The sequence below is a fragment of the Balaenoptera borealis genome (genome assembly GCF_965194805.1).
Source record: "Balaenoptera borealis genome assembly, chromosome: 2".
Classification (NCBI taxonomy): Eukaryota; Metazoa; Chordata; class Mammalia; order Artiodactyla; family Balaenopteridae; genus Balaenoptera; species Balaenoptera borealis.
This window is the reverse complement of record NC_138867.1, coordinates 170641294-170664539: the sequence shown is the minus strand read 5'-3', so window position 1 is coordinate 170664539 and position 23246 is coordinate 170641294. Positions and strand designations below refer to the sequence as shown.

At 43.4% G+C, this 23246-nt stretch overlaps 1 long non-coding RNA gene across 1 annotated transcript; it reads left to right on the top strand.

Annotated features, from left to right (window-relative positions):
- The first annotated feature begins 2820 nt into the window (after window positions 1-2820).
- Window positions 2821-8588, top strand: LOC309623040. The gene is made up of 3 exons (XR_014241246.1): window positions 2821-3892; window positions 3933-4519; window positions 7824-8588. It is a non-coding gene; the product is annotated as an uncharacterized lncRNA (long non-coding RNA).
- Window positions 8589-23246: the final 14658 nt, after the last annotated feature.

The window sequence follows — 23246 nt, the reverse complement described above, 5'->3', positions numbered from 1 at the left end:
CTCTTCGTTGTGGTGCTTGGGCATCTCATTGCAGTGGTTTCTCTTGTTGTGGTGCATGGGCTCCAGGCACGCGGGCTTCGGTAGTTGTGGCTCACGGGCTTAGTTGCTCCACAGCATGTGGGATCTTCCCGGACCAGGGCTCGAACCCGTGTCCCCCGCATTGGCAGGCAGATTCTTAACCACTGCGCCACCAGGGAAGTGCCGGGGCAAGAGCTTTTAAAGGGGAGTTTCAGGGGTGTTTTGGCAGAGGGACGGGGCAGAGCAGCACAGTCAGCTCTGACAGTCATCTCGAAATCAGGAACGTGGTGGTCTGATCAGTGTCATCTTGGTTGTTTTAAGTACAGTTTCATCTTCAGTTCCAGGGTTTCTTCCCATTCCTTTGAGGCCAGTTCTTGGAATTGTGTGAAATAGAGCAGCTTATGTCATGGCTACAATCTGGGCATCATGCAGTCATCTTCCTCCACCTGGTGGGGGCTTCAGTATCTGCAAAACAGCTCTCAGGATATGGCTCAGAATATTATCTATAGCCCTGAGGAATAACTAAAGTTCCTTGACTTTGTTTAATGACTAAACTATTATTATTTTGTCTTGTGTAATGGCTTAGAGTTTAAACTACGACTAAGTTCTAAGGCTAAGGGGGTGCTTACAAACACTTGGTATTTTCCTTTTTTTTTTCCATTTTAGCCATTCCAGTGCATGTGCAACACCATTGGTTTTATAAGCTGCACAATATTCTATAGAATGGTTGTACAGTAATTTGTTTAGTCACCCTCCTGATGATGGACATTTCACGTGTTTCCAGTTTTTCACTACGACAAGTAATGCTGCCACTAGCAACCTGGCACGTTCCTCTTTAGGCACAAGATTGAGCCTTTTCTGGAGGAGAGGCTCCTAGAGGTGGAATCAAAGGGCATAGGCATCAAAATTTTTGATAAATTCTGAATTCAAGCTTGCCTTCCCATAAGGCTTTAGCAATTTGCTGAACAATCTTAAACAATATATGAGAGAGTGCCCATTTCCCTGCATCCTCAACAGCACAAGATATTCCCATAAGCCTCAGTTTCTTCATGTGTCAAATGAAGACCTACCTCCTAGGCTGCTGGGGAGATTTCAGAGAGGTATTTTGTATGTAAAGCACCCAACAATGTTAGTTCTTGGCATATAGGAGAATGCTATGTTTGCTTCTTTTCCATCTCTCCTTCTTCTTCTTCCTAGCTCTCCTCCTCCTTCATTCATTTTATTAAACAAATATTTATTGAGTACTCTGATGCTGGGTTGACATTGGTAAATAAAACGGATGTCGTCTCTCTCTTTGTGAAGATTACAATCTCATGTCATCTCTTTTTCTTCTTCCTCCTGCATTCTCACTGTCACCAACAGCACCCACAGATCTTGCAAAGTGCCTTATTATCCCTAGTACTGTCACAAGTGTTAATTAAAGACCATGTCTCAACCATAAGTTTTCTGGGCATTGGTAGGGCTTGGGGGCTGTTGGGCTGTGTGTGAGAAGCCTCCCTTTTCATGTTTCCTCAAAATGACCCAGGTAAGGTCTGACCATTCCAGGAGAGGATAGAACAACACACTGGGGAGGGCACAGACTCATCCACAGAGATTGGGAAACATGTCATCATGTTGTTCTGTGATGGTGTAAAAAGCACACATTGTTCACTGGAAGAGAAACAAAAGCCAGAGAAAGACCCAATCAAACTGGACCCAACATCCAATCCTCATCCCATGCCAAACATTTTAGCTAAGCTATGCTTCTTCTTCCTTCTTGCAATCTTTTTTTAAAATTATGTATTTTTTATTGAACTATAGTTGATTTACAGTGTTGTGTTAATTTCTGCTGTACAGCAAAGTGATTCAGTTATATATATGTATGTGTATATATATATATATACATTCTTTTTAAAATATTCTTTTCCATTTTGGTTTATCACAGGATATTGAATATAGTTCCCTGTGCTATACAGCAGGACTTTTTTGTTTATCCATTCTGTATATAATAGTTTGCATCTGCTAATCCCACACTCCCCGTCCCTGCCTCACCCACGCCCCTCCGCCTTCGGAACCACAAGTCTGTTTTCTATGTCTGTGAATCTGTTTCTGTTTCATAGATAAGTTCATTGTGTTATATTTTAGATTCTACATATAAGTGATATCATATGATATTCGTCTTTTTCTGACTTACTTCACTTAGTATGATAATCTCTAGGCCCATCCATGTTGCTGCAAATGGTATTATTTCATTCTTTTTTATGGCTGAGTAGTATTCCATTGTGTGTGTATATATACACACACACATATACCATATCTTCTTTTTTCCTTCATCTATCGGTAGTCATTTGGTTGTTTCCATGTCTTGGCTATTGTGAATAATGCTGCTATGAACATAGGGGTGCATGTACCTTTTTGAATTATAGTTTTGTCTGGGTATATGCCCAGAAGTGGAATTGCTGGATCATATGGCAACTCTAATTTTAGCTTTTTGAGGAACCTCCGTACTGTTCTCCACAGTGCTTCTTTTTTCTTTTTTTTTAAATAAATTTATTTATTTTATTTATTTATTTTTGGCTGCATTGGGTCTTTGTTGCTGCACGTGGGCTTTCTCTAGTTGCGGCAAGGGAGGGCTACTCTTTGCTGCGGTGCACGGGCTTCTCATTGCAGTGGCTTCTCTTGTGTGGAGCACGGGCTCCAGGCACATGGGCTTCAGTAGTTGTGGCTTGTGGGCTCAGTAGTTGTGGCTCACGGGCTCTAGAGCGCAGGCTCAGTAGCTGTGGCACATGGGCTTAGTTGCTCCGCAACATGTGGGATCTTCCCGGACCAGGGCTTGAACCCGTGTCCCCTGTATTGGCAGGCGGATTCTTAACCACTGCACCACCAGGGAAGCCCTCCATAGTGCTTCTTGAAATCTTTTTCTTTCATAGAGTCTGGTCAGCTAAGAAGACTGAATCTTTGGGGTAGGAATTGGGAACGTGGGTGTTTGCAATGGTGTGCTGGAAAATGTTTAACCACTGGCTTGCTCTAAACAAAAAGCAAAAAAAAAACCCCTGATTTGTGCTGTTTGCCAACTTCCATGGTGTAACTACTCCCATGGTGACTGATTTCAGGTTATGAACACGGGGTCACTGAATGTGGCGTTGGGAAGAGCTGGGTGCGGCACACCACTAAGTGCTCCAGAGAAAGTCCTTAAGAGGGTCCAGCCCCATGTGCCCAGGGTTGAAAAGGGCATATCCTGAGGTAACCTTTCTACAGAAAAACAGGTGGGTCCAGATAAACCAGTCCCTTGCGTAGGCACCGTGTTTGAACATTTCGCTCAGAGTCATAGGAGGTCACAAGCAGGAAGAGCTCGGTGGATGAAGGCTCTGGCATGTCCAGTAGTCTCCTGAAAGCGGGGGTGGCAGAGATGATTTCTTTTCAATTCCTCCTCAGTCTATCAATGACAAAACATCAGAAGGCCCTGGCTCCTCCAATGAGGCACATATTTATACAATATCAGTGTGTGAGAGAAGGATGTGTCACTATGGGCTGGGGTAACTGTTAGTTAATTAATCTAAAACTGATTAATTATATTAATTAGAGTTATCTGACAATTAGCCAGAGAAAGGCAACCTAGTGTAAAGACTCTTTGGAGGGATGCATGCATAAGGTTATATAGAGTTGCAGGTTGGCTTCCCAGAGGAGCTGGTATTTCATCGGAGACCTGAGGAATGAGTAGGTGCTTTCCAGGTGGGCATTTGGGGGAGGCAGCCCATGAAGAGAGATCTCAGCATGGGCAGTAGCAGAGGTGGAGGAAAGATCTCAGTGGTTTCAGGGTACCACGCCTGCTTCCGTGTGGCTAGAGAATAAAGTGTAAGTGATGGTGGTGAGAGGTGGGTCCAGGTGATGAGAGGTGAGTCCAGGTGATGAGAGGTGAGTCCAGGCGGTGAGAGGTGAGTACAGGTAAGTGTTGAGTTCATGTAGTGAGAAGTGAGCCTAGGAGGGGATGAGATCGTGAAGGGACTTGAAGCTACTCTAAGGAGTCTGGATTTGGTTGGGAGAACAACCATTTTGGTTTGTCCAAGACTGATGGGTTTCCTGAGATGCAGGGATTTAAGTGCTAAAAAGCCTGGAGAAATCCCAGGCAAAGCAAAATGAATTGGTTCCGTATTCAATAGGCAATGGGAAGCCACTGAGGAATTCTGAACTGGGGAGTGATTTGATAACTCTTGGTTGTTAAAAGATCAGTTGGGTCTCAGGTGAAATGAAGCTTCTGCAGGAAGCCATCTCTGAACCCTCCCTGGACTAGGTCAGATCCCAATTTCCAGGGCTCCCTGCATTTCTACCGGTCAGTCACATTGCTCTAATAATTCTGGCTTGTTGTCTCTCTTCCTGAAAGGACTGCTGGCTGGTGAGAACATAAGCCACGCTTGTTGTTTACTCAGCACCTAGCAAGCCTCATGGAAAGCATTCAGTAAAGGCCTGTGAGTTGGGAGCCTGGCCTTGTCAGAATCGACACTCATGCTCTCTAACCCTACAGGTATAAACTGGAAATAATACCACCTCCCTCATCAAGACTGCAGAATGAAAACATCGAACACAGGGCTTGGGGGGTGGGGGTGGGGGCTCAAGAAATCTTAGTGGGGTGTGAACCAGAATGGTAAGGCAGAAAAAGATGGGTCACCATGGATTGGAGCAACTGTCAGTTAATTAATCAACTAATTAAGTTGATGAATTCAATAGTTGTCTAATCTTATTATTTGATAACATTTTATTATTCTGTCTTCTGATGGTGAATGGTCCTTATGGAGTTCTCTTGGCGGGGGTACCCAGACAGCTCATAGACAGAGGTCAGGGTGACCAATGCTGAGATGAGGATACAGGAGGCTGTGGGAACCCAGAGGAGACCCCTGACCTAGATTAGCACAGAAAGGGGGCTGGGTTGTCCCTAGACTACATTCCCATTCTGGCTTGGTTGCAGGCTGATCACTTAACTTTTCTGAGCCAGCATTGCCTCACTTGTTAAAACCTACTTGGGGAACTATTCTGAGGATAAAATGAAATACTTTCTGTACAGTGGCCTGGCATCACCTGACCAGGCTCTGGGTCAGCTGTTCCTGGGGCTGTAGACACAGTCTTCATGGGCTTACATTGCAGGGTAGTGCGTCTCCTCCATGGCTGCATGTTGCAATTGCTTGGGAGAGCTCTTAGAAAATTCAGATGCCTGTTTCCTCCTCCAGAAGATTCTGACTTAAGTGATGAAGCAGGGGTCCCGACGTTGGTATTTTTTTAAAAAAGGGCCCCAGGTGATTTGAATGCATTGCAAGGTTGAACACTATTGGTTTTGTAGGCAGAGACAATAACCGAACAAATGAATAAACAAGGTAATTCGATGGTGACATGCACTTAAAATGGAAATACACCAGATGAGGTGACAGGAAATGACTAGAAGTGGTGAGAGTGCAGTCGGGGTGGGTGTTGGAGGAGATGGCACTTAACGAGTCCTGGGGAGTGTAGGTGTTTAATTCACATGGTTCTTCCTCCTTTCCTTACACCACTGGTTCTCTAACTTGGCTGCACTTTGGAATCACCGAGGGAGTTTTAAAAAATATTAAAGCCTGGCTCCCAACCCCAGAGATCTGGTTTAGTTGGGGCCCAACCAGTTTAGTGGAGTCTAGGCCATAAATAACATAAAATATTCCATTGTAATCATTCTAAAGGGTACAATTCAGTAGCATTGTGTACGTTCACAATGTTGTGCAACAACCTCTTGTGTCTATTCCAGAACATTTTCAGAACCCCAAATGGAAAGCCCATACCCATTAAGCAGTCCACTCTCCCCTTCTCCCAGACCTTGCAACCAGAACTCTGTTTTAATTCTGTCTCTATACATTTACCTACTCTTATTCACAATAGCCAAAGGGTGGAAGCAACCCAAATGTCTGTCAGTGGACGAATGCATAAACAAAATGTCATACATCCATACAATGGGATATTATTCAGACACAAAGAATGAAGCTCTGATACATGCAACAATATGGATGGACCTTAAAAGCATCATGCTCAAGTGAAAGGGGTCAGACACAAAGGTCCACAAAGTGTATGGTGCCACAGGAATTTAAAAAGCCACAGATGGCCCTGACGTACAGCAAAGCTTGAAAACCACTGCCTTATTCCATACTGGGTTTCCATCAATACAAGATTGATGTCCACGTGTGGGCTGACATTATTCACAGTGACAGCAATAGCATCCCAGACCTGAAACGGACTTATTTCTCGGGCAGATGTGGGGTGAGGACACCCAGTCCCCAAGCTGCTCAGTCTCTCAGACTGCTTTGCAGAAAAGTAAGGGGAGATGCTTCACTGAACTTGCATATGCTTCCCGAGCACTATTTTTCTGTGAGTTCACAGGCATGGTAGCTATGTCCTGCCTTCACACATGGCCAGAGAATGGCCATGTACCCAAAGAGCTCATACTCACTGCTTGAACACAACCATGAATTCAATCTTTGCAGCAGTAGAGCCCTTTCTCTGCTCAATGCCTCTATTCTCATCTGTGACACCAACCCATGGTTCCATTTGGACCTCAGGTCCTGACATCCGGGGCCCCCTTTGCCTGTGTCGGGAGCTGAAGCAGTGAGATGTCACTGTGATAAAAGGAGGTGGTGTTGCTCAAAGACTTAGCAATTATCCTCATCCCAGGCTCCCTTGTGGGGTAAACAACCCATGGGTGTCTGACAAGACTAGACGAGAAAGCATCTCGTCAGGCAGGATTTTGTTGCCACAGTCAGGGAAGACGTCCAAGTGCCCTAGCCGCTCCTTCCCTCCCCAAATGTATCAAAGTTTTGCAAGCCACTGAGCTTGCAGTACAATGGGGAGCAGAGTTATGCAGCTGTCATTTCTCAGGCACATTTGAACAATGGAAACTCACATCTTGACAAGGACTGTGAGATTGCACGGAGAAAACGGAGGTTTTCTCATGGGATACAATAATATCCCATTGTATGGATGTACGACATTTTGTTTATGCATTCGTCCATTGATGGACATTTGGGTTGCTTCCACCCTTTGGCTATTGTGAATAAGAAGAGGCAAGATAGAAATAGAAAAGTAAAAAGTTGGCTCAGCAGAGGTGCAGCTAAGCTCCAAGGGCAGCTGTTTCAGACTCCTGAGTCCTCTTATTTTCCTTCCTTCATGGCCTAAGGGTCAGATCAATGAAAAAGAAATCTAAGAGGACAAATCCAGCCTAAGAAGGTCACATGAGCTCAGCAGAATAAATGAGTTAGCCCAATCCTCTCAGGGTGACTTACAGTAGCTCTGGCAACCAAAGATGTTCTCTTTCTGACCTTGATTGAATACACCCATGTTGCCTGGCCACGTTCTCTGGCCTGGTCCACCCCTTGGCCATCTACATATCTCAGTCGCTCCCATTCCTACCAATTTGCTGTAGAGGTGGGTGTGTATGTGTATGTGAGTGTGTGCATATGTGTGTAAGGGGGTGTGGGTGGAAGAGATGCATATACATGGGAAATCTTCACTCTGTAGCAAGCAGATAATTGAGCAGAAAGCACAATAGCATAATGGTAAAAGATGTAGGCTTTGGAATCAAACCCTCTGGGTTGGATGCCTGACCCCAGTGACCTGAATTATGTAATGTCTTTGTGGATCAGAGTCCTTGTCTGTGAATAAGAGATAATACCGCCCACCTTACTTGAGTGTTGTGAGGACTTAATCTACCCAAAGCCCTTAGAAAAGTGTCCGTGATTTAGAAAGCACTCTATTTTACTTCTTAAATATTGAATACTTCTTGAATTCATCTGTTTCTCTCCAACAACACTTCCTAGTTGAGATGGCCAACATCCATGACCTGGATGGCAGCTGAAGACTCTAACTTGATCTCGCTAGCTTGCTGTGTGACCTGGAAAAGCCCCTGCCACGCCCCAGTACACCTGCCTCTTCACTATACACAGGGAGATTGGCTCTGGTAAGCCGTTTGGTGTTTTGGAAACAGCATGGTGTGTGCACTGTATGTCTTTTTCATGATGAGGGTGGAGGAAAGGAGAAGGGAAAGAGGTGGCCATAAACTGATACTATCAATGACCTGAGCTAAGTCTTCTGGGGAGGGACCAGGTTCACACCACTGTGGGAAGCAATGACTTAATAGCAATTAATGATGCTTATTGTGCTATTAATGAGGCATGAGATGAAGATAAAAAAGAATAATTATCAGGTATTAGTGTCATGAATAAGCAGAAATGGCAATTGTGGTTACTCTTGCAATGAAGAGTCACAAATATGTTTTTGCGTTCAGAAATGGGTGAAGAAAGAGATAGGAATGATATTTTTAGGCCAGCACAAGATCACTTCTCCACAGAGGGACAGAACTGAAGTCCCAATGCTGTCAGCTACCTGTCAACTGATAGGACATCTTGAATCTCAAGGGGATCTATTGATGAGATACTCAGTCCTTCTGGGGTTTTTCCACCAGAAGTCGAAATGTCTATGTGAAATCAGATCTTCCAAATGCTGATGTCATGAAGCACTCCTGATTGTGGGCAACATATAGAGCTGCTTCTGCCAGGGGGATGTTTAATGGTGTTACACAAAGAGTGTTTTTTCCTAACTGATTTTATTAAACACTGAGTGTTTGTTACCTAACTGATTCATGTTCATGTTTCAGGTGACAACTTTAATGTTTAATGGTGTTACACAAAGAGTGTTAAAAATGGGGAGACCATTTTTAGGTAGGACTTCCTTCCTTCCTCCCTCCTTCCCTCCCTCCCTCCCTTCTTTCCTTCCTTCCTTTCCCCCCTCTCTTATTTCCTTAATTCCTTTTTTTCTCCCTTCCTTCCTTCCTCCCTCCCTCCCTCCTTCTTTTCTTTTCTCCTCCCTGCTACATTCATTAACTGCCTACTATGTCCCAGGCATAGTGAATATAATGGAGAAAAATTAGATATGATCCATGCTGTCTTGGACCTTACATTTATTGAGTGGAGACAGTCATTAGCAAAACAAACACACTAACGAATACATAATCAGGAGTTAAAATAAGTATGCTGAAGGAGAGAAGTATGGTTCTCTGAGAACTTAGACTAACTGAGACTACTAAGGGATATGGGAAGACTTCCTTGAGGAAGAGACTTGCTTGAGCGGGGATCTTCCAGGCAGAGGTGTTGGATGGGGGTGACAATGAGAAAGAGTGGCTTAGCTATGGAATCAATGAGGACAAAAGGCCCTGGGACTGGTGAGGAAGCCAAAGGGAGGGTGATGGGGGAGTGGCCCAGGGCGTGAATGGACACGGAGGGGCAGAAGCCAGCCCTACAGATTTCTGTCCCAAAGTGACTCCTTCCTCCAAATGGAATGTAATAGGATCTCACCACCTCAACCTCCAGTTGCTGCAGGTCGTAGTGTCAGAACTCAGAAAGATAAGTAGCTCCAAGACCACCAAAATCAAACCCAGAGAACTCTCTCCTCAATTTATAAGGCTTTAGGCTAGGCAGTTTTTTTGGTTTTGTCTTGTTTTTATTGAAGTACAGTTGATTTACATTGTTGTGTTTGTTTCAGGTGTACAGCAAAGTGATTCAGATATCTATATATCTATGTATCTATATTATCTATATCTATCTATATTCCTTTTCAGATTCTTTTCCCTTATAGTTTATTACAAAATATCGAGTATAGCTCCTTGTGCTATACAGTAGGTCCTTGTTGGTTATCTATTTTATGTATAGTAGTGTGTATTTGTTAATCCCAAACTCCGTATTTATCCCTGCCCCCTTTCCCCTTTGGTAACCATAAGTTTGTTTTCTATATCTGTGGGTCTATTTCTCTTTCATATGTAAGTTCATTTGTATCTTATTTTTAGATTCCACATATAAGTGATATCATATAATATTTGTCTTTGTCTGGCTTACTTCACTTAGTATGATAATCTCTAGTTACATCCATGTTGCTGCAAAGGGCATTATTTCATTCTTTTTTTTATGGCTGAGTAATATTCCATTGTATAAATGTACCACATCTTCTTTATCCATTCATCTGTAGATGGACATTTAGGTTGCTTCCATGTCCTGGCTATTGTAAATAGTGCCGCAATGAACATTGGGTGAGTGTATCTTTTTGAATTGTGGTTTTCTCTGGATATATGCCCAGGAGTGGGATTGCAGGATCATATGGTAACTCTATTTTTAGTTTTTTAAGGAACCTCCAAACTGTTCTCCATAGTGGCTGTACCAATTTACATTCCCACAAACACTGTAGGACGGTTCCTTCTTCTCCACTCCCTCTCCAGCATTTATTGTTTGTAGACTTTTTGATAATGGTCATTCTGACTGGTGTGAGGTGATACCTCATTGTGGTTTTGATTTGCATTTCTCTAATCATTAGTGATGTTGAGCCACTCTCCTTTTTATTACCTAACTGATTCATGTTCATGTTTCAGGTGACAACTTTAATGTCAGCTTTTTTAGGGCAACCTTTTATGACCTGCCTTCTCCCCACTGGGTAAGGACTTCCTAGTTTTATGCATCCATTACACGTTGGTCTTCTCCTTTATAAAACTTCTGATTACTCAGGTCAGAATCTGTCCTGTCTTTTTATGGAGTGCTCACTGTGTGCCAGGAACTATCTTAAGCACTTTAAATGGATTATCCCATTTAATTCTCATAACCCTGTGAGGTAAAAACTGTTATTATGAACATTTTAAAACTGGAAATAAAATTGCCATACATTATATTCGTTTCAGGTGTACAACGTAATGATTCAACATTTGTATCCATTGCAAAATCATCACCACATTAAGTCTAGTTACCATTTGATTATGACCATTTTACATTTTGAGGAAACCGAGGCATGAAGAGGTTAAATAAGTTAGCCAAGGTTTTCCAATGAATACTCGGCAACACCAGAGTTTGAATGGATTTCTGACTCTAGTGTCCATGTTCTTTACTAATTCCTGCAGCATAGAAGGACGAGAGATAAAGCTGGAAAATTAAGTAGGGCCCTCCCAGGGCAAGATGGGTCTGCTATTTCCAGGCCACTCTGACACTCAGAGCTTACCCCAGAAAACAGTGATCATTAGGTCTCATGGTAGTTCTCACCAAATAGGGTTATGATGGTTTGCAGGGAAATGTAAGGATTGAGTCAGTAGGTGACTCAGGTGATGAACTGGGGAAGGTGGGAGCAGAAAGCTGATTAGTGGTGCATGGCTATGCTTCTGGAGCAAAGTGACAAAAGGGGCCCTGGACTTCTGCTAACACAAGGTGGCAACTGAAAGGAATGATATACTTTTTTAAAAAGAAATTATTTGTTTATTTATTTATTTTTGGCTGTGTTGGGTCTTCGTTGCTTTCTCTAGTTGCAGTGAGTGGGGGCTACTCTTTGTTGCAGTTCGCGGGCTTCTTATTGTGGTGGCTTCTTTTGCTGCAGAGCATGGGCTCTAGGTGCGTGGGCTTCAGTAGTTGTGGCACGCAGGCTCAGTAGTTGTGGCTCACGGGCTTAGTTGCTCTGCAGCATGTAGGATCTTTCTGCACCAGGGCTTGAACCCATGTTCCCTACATTGGCAGGCAGTTTCTTAACCGCTGCACCACCAGAGAAGCCCAGGAATGATATTTTAAAAAGTGTGTTATTTAGAAAATGGCTGTCATAACTGGCTTAAGAAATAGAAGATCATTGGGAACACTACTCAATATTCTGTAATAACTTATATGGTAAAAGACTCTGAAAAAGAATGGATACATGTATATGTATTACTGAGTCACTTTGCTGTACACCTGACACTAACACAACATTGTAAATCAACTATATTCCAATAAAAATTAAAAAAAGAAAATAAAAGATAATAGATAATAAAAATTTTACTTCTTGTGTTTTGTATTTATTTACCAAAATTTATAATATTTATAATGTATTTGTTGTTTTGACCAATTAAGTACAAATAAAAATAGTTGTAATAAAAAAGAAATAGAAGATCTTTTTTTATTTCATGTGAAAATAGAGATAGACAGCGCAAAGCTGGAATGGAAGCTCAGCAATCACCAGGGAGTGAAACTCCCTCTATTTTGTTGCTCTGCTTCCCTCAATATGCAGCTTGTATCTTGTGGCCCAAACTGGTTGCTCCAGCTCCCATCATCACATCCCACATTCCAGTTTGCAGGAAAGAGGAAAGGGGAAGGGCAGGGCATGTTCCTTTCCTTTACAGGAATGATTGAGATATTTCACATATCACTCTACTCACGTCTCATTGGCCAGAATATAGTTCCATAGCCATACCTAGCCTCTCAGGATTCTCCATGTCATCCCAGCCCATCCTCAGTTGAGATCTTCCTTCTCAAGGATCTAGTGGTGTCCTGGTTCCTACATGTCAAAGCCATAGCTTCATGGTTTGATTCCTCAGACTGACTGCAGCTCTAGAAAATGAATGGAATCATGAAGAGAGTTCTCAGCAGGGAGTCGGGGGAATTCAACTTTAGCCCTAACCTTCTACAAGCTCAATGTGAGACCTGAAACCTGTGCCGCTTGCATCAGATTTCTGGGTCTTACATCTCCATTTGTAAATGAGGTGATTTAATCCCTTTCCATGTATTGTATCATCCCTTCTAGGTTCCAGAACATTCCTCACCATCTTCCATAGAATTCCATGGAATCTGGTGGGCTGACTAATGTGGGGATGCTGGTAGGCATGGCTGACCCCTAGCCCAGTTGGTTGCCAGGCCCTGCCTAGTGCAGAGGCTGCCAGCTGCTGGTGGGCTGGGTTGGGTCCCAGCATGGCGGGCTGCCTGCATGGCCTGGCAAGTCCCGGTCCTGGTGTCAGCCTGCTGGTGAGCGGGGCTGGGGTGGAGGGGGTTCAGTGCTGGTATCCACTAGTGGGCAGAACCAGGTCCTGGGGTCTCTAGCTGTAGGTCCTGAGGATCCCGTAGTTGGTGTTGGCCCACTGGTGGGTGAGGCAGCATTTCAGGGCTAGTGATGGACCACTGGTGGATGGGGCTCAATCTCGGCTTGGCTGGCTGAGCAGATGTCCTGGAGCTGGTGTCACCCTTGGTGGTCAGGGCTGGGTCCCAAGGTGGCTGGCTGCAAGGCCTCAGGGTCCCAGGGCTCACTTCCTTCTTCCTTTATCCTTCCTGTTTACCACGGGTGTGAGGAGGACAGCCATTGTGGAATACAAGGTGAAAGCCATAGCAAGGTAATCATGCAGACCCCTTTCTCATTCCAGGCCTAGACTGCATACTTTAAATTTTACCTTGCTACACTGTTGTGCTGGGTCTCTGTGGTTTAAAAAACAAATCCATAATCTAACTAATACAGAATTTGGTACCAGGAGAAAAGTATTTCCTCGACAGAACCCCAAATTTATGACGTTGCCTTGGTATAGTGATTCTCAGTCAGCAGCAATTCTGCAATTCTGCCCTTCCACCCGGGATATTTGGCAAAGTTTGCAAACATTTTAGGTTGTCTTCAGTTGGAGGGAGATGTTACTGGCATCCAGTGGGTCAAGGACACTGCTAAATATCCCACAATACACAGGACAGACCCCCAATGCAAAGGATCATTTGGCCCCAAATGTCAACAGTGCCATGATTGAGAAAACCTGGCTTAGAAGGAAGTGGTGAGGATGCGTGTATATATGCTAGAAAGCTAGTCACTCATGTTCTACTGTGATAAAACATTTGGTAAGGCTGTTAATTACAATGTGTGCAGTGCCTGTGGCTCTAGAGGAAATGGTTTTTAAAAAACTTAAAATGTCGGAGTGTGTGGACTGCTTCTTGCCGCTGTCAGCAAAGTCGTATAAAAACAAAAGGTGGACTCAGAGTGGAGCCAGCCAGTGTGCTGAAGGAGAAAACATCATGCTGAATGAAAGAAGCCAGACACAAAAGGTCACATACTGTATGAGTCCTTTTATGTGAAATGTCCAGAAGAGGCAAATCCACAGAGGCAGAAAGTAGATTAGTGGTTGTCAGAGGCTGGGATGAGGGGGGGAATCTGTAGTAATGGCTTAACGGGGACGGGGTTTTATTTTGCAGTGATGAAAATGTGTTTGGAAGTAGATAGTGGTGATGGTTGCAGAACACTGTGAATGTAGGAATCAAAGCTCTGCTGAAGGAGAGTTTGATGAGGGAGGGAGAGAAAGAGAGAGAGAGGGGGTCATCTTTAAAGTTTAAGCATATTAAGTATGTTTAGATGAACTCATTGGCTATAGTTATTCCTTACACATGGAACTGACCAGAAATCAATAGACTGAAAGTCTACTAATTTTTTGAGAGAATTTTATTATTGAAGAAATTACAAGTGTGTTTTTTTGTCAAAAAGCCTATAATTGTTCAAACCCCAAAACATCCTCTGGCTCTAAATCTATACTAGCAGGAAATGACCTTTGAAATGTGCACCCTCCCTCCTCAAGTTTCCATCTCTTACGCCCACTTAAGATATATTTTGGGAGAATGATGGGCAAGGAAGACCTCTCAGAGGCAAAGCCAGGAGTCACGGAGGACAGTGGGTAAGGAAATTTCTCTAAAACAGAAGAATGAAGTGAGAAAGTGAAACGTTCAACCTACCATCAGCTTCTCCCTTTTCCCTTCATGGCTAAACATGCACATCACATAGCAACGTCAAAAAAACACCTCGCATCCTGAGAAAACCACCCCTGAGTTACACCTTGTCTTTTCTTAAATCACTCAAAAGTTTTGCTTAGTACTAAACCCACAATAGACTAAATATTGGGACCTGTGTTAGGCAGCTTCTGACATTGTTTCCAATGGTCCCCACCACCTGGTATGCACTCCCTTGTGTAACCTGTTCACCTTGAGTGTGGCTAGACCTAGTGACTCAGTTCTAATAAATAGAATATCTTGAAAGCAATGGGGCGTCGCTTCTGAGATTAGGTTACAAAAGACTGTAATTTTTGTCTTGCTCTCTCTGACTCGTCTCACTTGCCTTCCTTTTCACACTTTGATGATGGGAGCTGCCAGGTTGCAGAGACCCATGTGTCAGGGAACAAAGGGAGGTTTCCAGCCAATAGCTTGTGAGGACTGAATCCTACCAGAACACTGTGAGTAAGCCTGGAAGCAGAGCATCCCCCAGTAGAGCTGTCAGATGAGACCACAGCCGCAATTGACATCTTGACCTCAGCCTGGTGAGAGACTTTTGGACAGAAAACTGAGAGATAATAAATGTCGTTGCAAGCCACTGAATCTTTGGGTAGTTTGTTACATAGCAATAGATAACTAATACACTGTATGTTGCTGACTCCTTAAAAGAAAACAATGTGTTGCTGATTTTTTGCAATGCTGACTCCTACACGTAACCACAATAAGGAATTGCTATTCCCCCCCAACAATTAGAATACTGAACAAAATAACCACACTTTTGTGGGTTTAGCTTTTAAATACATATCAATATTAATTCTGAGAGCCAGTCCTCTGAAGGGGTGACTTCTTTGCAAGTTAAAAAGAAAAAGTTCTCAGCTCTCAAATTTAATAGAGTTTTGCTTTCTACCACTAAAAAATGAGATATAATTGACATCTAACATTGTGTAAGTTTAAGGGGCACGACATACTGATTTGATACATTTATGTTTCAATGGGATTGCCAGGGTAGTGTCAGCTAACCCCTCTGTCGCATTACACAGTTACAATTTCTTCTAGTGGTGGGAACAAGGAAGATATATTCTCTTAGGAAGTTTAATGTTTATAATACAGTTGTCTGTAATTACTATACTGTGTATTAGATCTCTAAGACTTACTTATTTACTAGCTGCACATATACGTCATTAAACAACTTCAGTTTTTCTTGAACAAAAGGAGCCTACTTGATTGCCAGAGAAGAAAGTCTTTAATATTCTGCACAGAAGAATTTGTCATTTGGTAATACACATGATTGTGTTAACTCTTCTCCCCATTTCATAGGGGGGGTTTTAAATCACCACTCTCCTGTTGAATCCCCACACTGATTATCTGATGTGTATGGGGCAGATAAATCACTGTTTGGTTTACTAACCACAAGAACACGAGTCACTGCATTTGGACCTGATGGAGAGAACTGCTCATTGCTCAGAAGTCCTAGAGTCTGAGGTAGAAGTATTTATGAAAGGATCTTGGGGTGTTAGCCAAAATTGAAAGAAGGACAAACTGAAATAAAGACCCCCAACATGTTATATTTCCTTCCAGGATTTGATCAAGAATTTTTGACTTTGCAAATTCATAGGAGCAGAGAGTAAAATGGTGGTTGCCAGGGGCTGGGAAGAGGAAGAAATGGGGGAGGTGTTGGTCAAAGCATACAAACTTTCAGTTATGCAAGGCGAATAAGTTCTGGAGATCTAATGAACGGCATGGTGACTATAGTTAACAATACTGTATCGCGTATTTGAAAGTTGCTAAGAGGGTAGATTTTAAGTGTTCTCACCACACACACACAAAGAAGAATATAGTAACTATGCCAGGTAATGGTTGTGTTAGCTTGATTGCAATGATCATTTCACAAAGTATACATATACCAAACATTAAGTTGTACTTGTTAAATAGATACAACTTTTATTTGTCAATTAGTCCTCAATAAAGCTCTTAAGAAGACAGAATTTTTGACTTTGAAGATGACTCTGAGAGGCATTTAGTTTAGTCCAGGGTTTCTCAATCTTAACACAGTTAACTGTTTTTGGCCAGCATAATTCTATGCCATGGTGGGGGTCTGCCCTTTGCCCTGTAGGACACTTAGCAGCACCTCTGGGCTCTCTAGATGCCAGGAGCATCCCCTACCTCTTACCTCCTAGTTGGGACAACCAAAAATGCCTCTAGACATTGCTGAATGTCCCCTGGGGTCCAGAATTGCTCTTAGTTGAGAATCTCTGTTTTTATCCAAAAACAGAGAACTACTGAGAACTTTGTTGAGAACTACTGTTTTAGTCCTATGTGACTCTCCTCAGTACATTTTTTTTTTTCTCAAGCTGGTTGCTTTTTTTTAAAGTACAACATTGGCTCATAAGTGATGCCTATTCATGAACAAATCACATGTAACACTAATAGCATAAGCTGTAAAGTTTGAAAAAGGCTTTTGAGGGGTTGAATGCTGAATTTAGTCCTATGTGACTCTCCTCAGTTTTTTTTTTTGTTTTTTGTTTTTTTTTAAAATATATTTATTTTATGTATTTATTTTTGGCTGCGTTGGGTCTTTGTTGCTGTGCGGGTCTCCTTGTTGTGAGCGGCGGCTACTCTTCGTTGTGGTGTGTGGGCTTCTCATTGTGGTGGCTTCTCTTGTTGTGGAGCACGGGCTCTAGGTGCGCGGGCTTCAGTAGTTGTGGCTTGCCGGCTCCAGAGCGCAGCCTCAGTAGTTGTGGCACACGGGCTCTAGAGCGCAGGCTCAGTAGTTGTGGCCCAGGGGCTTAGTTGCTCTGCGGCATGTGGGATCCTCCCTGACCAGGGCTCGAACCCGTGTCCCCTGCATTTGCAGGCGGATTCTTAACCACTGCACCACCAGGGAAGGTGATGGTGCTTGTGAATTCAATGAGTTACCACCGAATCGTATACTTTAAAATGGATTATTTTAAGTCATGTGAATTTCCCCTCAATAATAAAAAAAGAACATGAGTTTTTACTATTTATGGAGACCTCTCTACTACCAGGCACTGGGGTAAATGATATACAGTATCACCTCAATGAATCCTGACAGCAACCTGTTGAGAGAAGTAATTCTGTTATCATAGTTTTACACAAGAGAAAACTGAGGTTCAGAGAAGTTAAACAAGTTGCTTAAGGTAACACAGCTAGGAGGGATCAAGCCCAGGTCTGCCTCTCTCCCCAGCTGATGCTGTACTGCTTCCTCTGCCAGTCTCTTATTTTCCAGGAAAACTGGGAAGATAATACGGGAGCGAGCAGAGTCATGGTGAACCAGCTAATTACAAGGAAATCTTTATCTTTCTAAAATTGAAAATTAAATAAGGCAACACACATAGAAACACTCTGCAAACTTTAAGTTAATCCACTTGTTCATTGATTCATGAACAAATATTTACCCAACGTTTGCTATGTGCCTGGTACTGGGGATACGGAGGAGTAAGACAGATATGATCCCTCCCTGCAACAGTTGTTGGTGCCACACCCATATCTCCTTGGCACCATCCCCATACACACTACACTGGCCTTCCCAACTGCTAGCCCCTTCAGCTCCCTGCCTGAAGGCTATCTCTGGCCACTGAAGCTTGCTTGGTCCATGCAAAGGCCAGAGGCGCAGCCCTCAATCTATGACTGACTAGAGTTGATGGATAAGTACCCCAGCCTCCTTGCTCCTTGGTTGGAACAACTCTGAGATGTGTGCTCTCCACAGTCTCTGAGAGGTCCCCAGCAGGACTGAGCCTCAGTTGCCCATGATGGTAATTTGTTTAACACCTGTTACCAGCTGCCTTCTTTTCCCTGCACCACTGCCCTGCTCCTATCCTGGGACTTCCTCGAATTGCCTTCCAGATAAATTTCTTACACTTGAATTCTTGTTTTCAGGTCTGCTTCCAAGAGCTCTAAAAATAAGGCAGTACTTCAGGGGCTTGATAGTTACTAGACTATCACACACAAATGGGACAAGAATTATAAGGAAAAGTGCAGGGTATTATGGAAATGTATATATAGGGGTTTGATCTAGTCTGTGGAACCAGGGAAACTGATGGTACTAGACTGGAAAAGGGGTAGGAAGAGAATTTTCTTTTCTTTTCTTTTTTTCCCCTCAATGCAGCTTCAAGTAGCATTCTTAGAAACATCTTTATAACAAGAGTTCTTAAACACTTTTCTACATGCTTTACAGATGGCTATAACTTTAATTTACTGATATAACACTGTCTTCAAAGCAGCTTGCAAGTAGCATTCTTAGAACCATCTTTATAACAAGTGTTCTTAAACACTACATGAACGGCAGAATGGGTATAAGTTCCATTCACTGATGTAGCACTGTTCCCCGTGCAGCTTGCAAGTAGCAGTCTTAGAGACATCTTTATAACCAGTGTTCTTAAAATTTGTCTACATGCATGGCAGAAAGAGTATAACTTCCATCCACTCATATACCACTGTGGGAGAGAATTTTCTAAGCAGAGGGAGTAACGTGTGCAAATGCTTGGGGGCAAGTCTGAAGCGTGGAAGAAACTGTGGTAGGCTGCATAATGCTCACTTCCCCCACCTCCCCTAAAGATGTTCATGCCTAAATCCCTCAAAGCTGTGAATATGTTACCTTACTTGGTAAAAGGTACCTTGCAGATGTGACTGAGGATCTTGAGGTGGGGAGAGTATTCTGGATCACCCAGGTTGGTCCTGTGTAATCACAGGTTTCCTTACGAGAGGCAGGCAAGAGGGTCAGAACCAGAAGAAGATATAATGACCTAAGCAAAGAGTTAGTGTCAGATTTAAAGACGCTGCTGTGGCTTTGAAGGTGGAGGAAGAGGTCACAAGTCAAGGAATGCAGGCAGCCTCTAGAAGCAGGAAAAAGCTAGGAAATGGGTACTCCATCAGAACTTTCAGAGGAATCATGGCCCTGTGGACACCTTGACTTTGACCTAGTGAAATCCAGTTTGGACTTCTGACTTCCAGAACTGTAAGATCTAAATTTGCATTGTTTTATGCCACTACGTTTGTGGTAGTTTGTTACAGCAGCAATAGGAAGCTCACACAGAAATAAAAATGACTGAAGCGCCAGGTGTCAGAATACGGTGGGGGAGTTGCATGAGACTGGGGGTGGAGCGGGTGGTGAGGTCCGATTGATATGGTCTGAATGTTTGTGCCTCCCCCCAACTTCATATGTTGAAATGCTAGCCCCCAAAATGATAGAATTAGGAGGTGGGGCCTCTGGGAGGTGATTAGATCATGAGGGTGGAGGCTTCATGAACGGGATTAATGTCCTTATAAAAGAGACCCCAGAGAGCTCCCTGGCCCCTTCCACCATGTGAGGACACAGTGAGAAGGTGCCTGCTATAAGCCAGGAAGAGAGTTCTCACCAGAATGCGACCATGCTGCCACCTTGATCTCGTGCTTCCCAGCCTCCAGAACTGTGAGCAATGGCTGTCTGTTGTTTATAAGCCATGGCTGAGCTGTGTTTGTGTATCAGGGGGAAACACGGCAACAGGAGGCCCAGTTAGGAGGTTGTAGGACCATCCAGGCAAGAGCTGATGGTGCCTTAAACTGGAAGGTGAAGGGGATACGTGGGGCAGGGGATGGAGGAAAACAGATGGATTCAAGATTATTAGGAATCAAATCAACAGGGTGTTTGATTGCAAACAATACCCCCTAGTTCTCAGCATAGTGGCTGGCTTCAGTTAATGCTACTGAATGATGTTGATTGAGCGACTAAATGAATGACAAGGATACACCCAATGTCCAAGGGAGAAGTTGCCGGACCCAATTATGGTTTTCATGGGCCTGAGGAACTTTCACCTTCATGGACACCTTCCTCTGTAAAAAAGGATAAAAAAATATTTTTTAAAAAATATTTCTTTATTTAAAAATATTTATTTATTTATTTAGGCTTTGTTGGGTCTTAGTTGTGGCATGCAGGATCTTTCATTGCGTCATGCGGGATCTTCATTGCAGTTCACGGGCTTCTCTCTAGTTGTGGCACGTGGGCTCCAGAGTGCATGGGCTCTGTAGTTGCGGCATGCGGGCTCTTTAGTTGTGGTGTGTGGGTTCAGTAGTTGCAGTGCGCAGGCTTAGCTGCCCCACAGAATGTGGGGTCTTAGTTCTCCCACCAGGGATTGAACCAGGGTCCCTTGCATTGCAAGACAGATTCTTAACCACTGAACCAGCAGGAAGGTCCCTAAAAAGTCATTTAAAAACTGCATTTGTATAACTTATATGAGGTCACTAGGGTAGTGAAAATCATAGGGACAGAAAGTAGAGTGGTGGTTGCCAGGGGCTGGGGGAAGGTGAGGATAGGGGATTATTGTTTAATGGGGGTAGAGTTTCAGTTCTGCAAGATGAAAAGAGGAATGAATGGCTGGTGATGCTTGCATAACAGTGTGAATGTCCTTAATGTCACTGAACCAGACACTTAAAAATGGTTATGATGGTACACCTAAAAGAGTTAATTTTCCTGTATTTAAATTATACCTCAATAAACCTGACTTTAAAAGGAAAAAAAAAATGGTTATGATGGTAAATTTATGTTATGTGTATTTTACCACAATTAAAAAATTGAAAACAATCCTGCATTGGTATAAAGATAAGTATAATCCAGACGGAAGTTATAATTTTAATAATTTAAATATTTATAATATTTTATATAATCATATATGACATACAATATTGTACATAGTGTAAATATATTATATACTTATTTTTATATAGTTGTATGTTTCTTCTGACTTTAAAAGAAATTAAAAAGAAAACATTTTCGTGGGTCCCTCCACTAGTCTCTGCTGTGGCCAATGCAGAAGTGGGCCCTGGGAAGTTGGCAGCAGGGAGGGAATGCATATCAAACATGGTGTGCCTCAGACTCATTAGAAATGCAAATTCCTAGACCTTGTCCCCTGAGATTCAGATTAAGTCTGGAGTGTGGCCCAGGAATCTGTATCATTGAAGGGCACTGTAGGTGTTCTCATGCAAATGACACCTGGACCATTCTTTGGGGGCAGTGCAGTATCCCCATGTGGGGACATCCCCATACCTTTAAAAGTCCAGACTTAACCCCTCACTTGCTGGGTGGCATTTTAAGTCTTGCCACTGCTCTATTTCTTCACCTCTAACATGGGGATGATAACATTCACCTTTTAGTGTCACTGAGAGGCTCCCTGGGTGCCCACAGCTCGACTTAGGGGCAGCAGCCAAAATCTCAGCTCCGAGGCAACTGAGGGGATTGTGCAAATGCTGTTGGGGAGTATTGGGTGAGCTGAGGTGACAAATTGGGTCTGTGTCGGCTAGGATGAGGGTGGCAGGTTGCAACCCAGAGGGTAAGGCATTGAATGCAAGGGGAGTATTTGCATCCCCATGTAAGGTTTCTGGGGAAGATGGATGGACAAAGATGCAGACAAAGGGGACAGTCCACAGGCCCAGGAAGGACCTGGAAGGGGCTCAAAAGTCAGAAGGGTGGTGATGGCTCTATACCCCAGGAGGATGGATGGACTGTGCCAATGGGCTCCCTTTCTGTTTTGACCATTAGAGAACAGTGGCCAAGAGAGGAAGAGGGGATAGAGGCATTTATTCCCCCAGCATCCACATGGCATTTCCTTCCTTCTTGCACTTAGGAACACCAGACAGTACTTTTCTCCTTCTGACCACCTTGCCCCTTCATACTTACGAGTGGCAAATATGGCTCCTCACAATAAGTAACACCTTGGGTACTGTGTTATCCCTTGAGGTTTCCCTACATCCTGCCTACACCTCTGCAAATACAGTCCATTCTCATTATTCATGGAGGTTATGTTCTATAAAGTTGCCCAAATACTGAATCATCACTCCCAGGAGAAACACAAAAAGGTAGATTCTTGTGAGCCTCTGGTCCCATTTTTGTCAACTGATCAATACATAACCTTGTCTTATGTGTGTTTCTGCTTAAAGATGACTTATTTAATTATATATTGCTCAATAAAAATATTATACATTAATGTGAGTCATTAATATTGAACTCAAGGGCAACAGCGCTCTAACTTATGCCTGAAGTGAACCTGTGTAACACACGCATTTTCTCTGTAAGGCACGTGTCAGCCTTCTTGTACTTAGGAACACGAGACAGCACTTTGGCATGATGATTAGGAGCTGTTTAAAACAGTGAAATCACCAGCGAAAAGCCCAAAAATACAAAAAAAAGTGCCAAAAAGTAGACTCGAAAAGGACGCTTGTTTAGGGAAGAGACCTGAAACAGGAAGGCAGAGCCTTGCCTTGCTGTACCTTCTGGGATTGTGTGGTCTGGACGCAAAAGTCTTCTACTGCTCTGTGCATGCTCTCAAATGATCGGGGAAGTGCCACGGTATTGGGGGTTTCGAGTAAACTTGAGTGAGTTAGGTGAATTCACAAACACAGAATCTTTGAGTCATGGGGATCAGCTGTTGTTTCTTCGTTAAAATTCCTTCAAACTGTGTGTGCTATCTGCTTCCTGTTGGCATCCTGATGGGTACAGGGAGGAAGTGCCTGAAGAACATTCTCAGGGAAATTAGAATCCCAGGGAAATTAGAACCCCAGGGAGCCCCTGATGATCCCCAGGCTGTGCAGTCCCTCTTGAGATAAGGGAGCTGGCTGTGATGCCCAAGGACTCTGAGTCAGATACTGCTGGTTTGAACCCCCAGCCCCACTCCTCAGCTCTGTGATCCTGGGCAC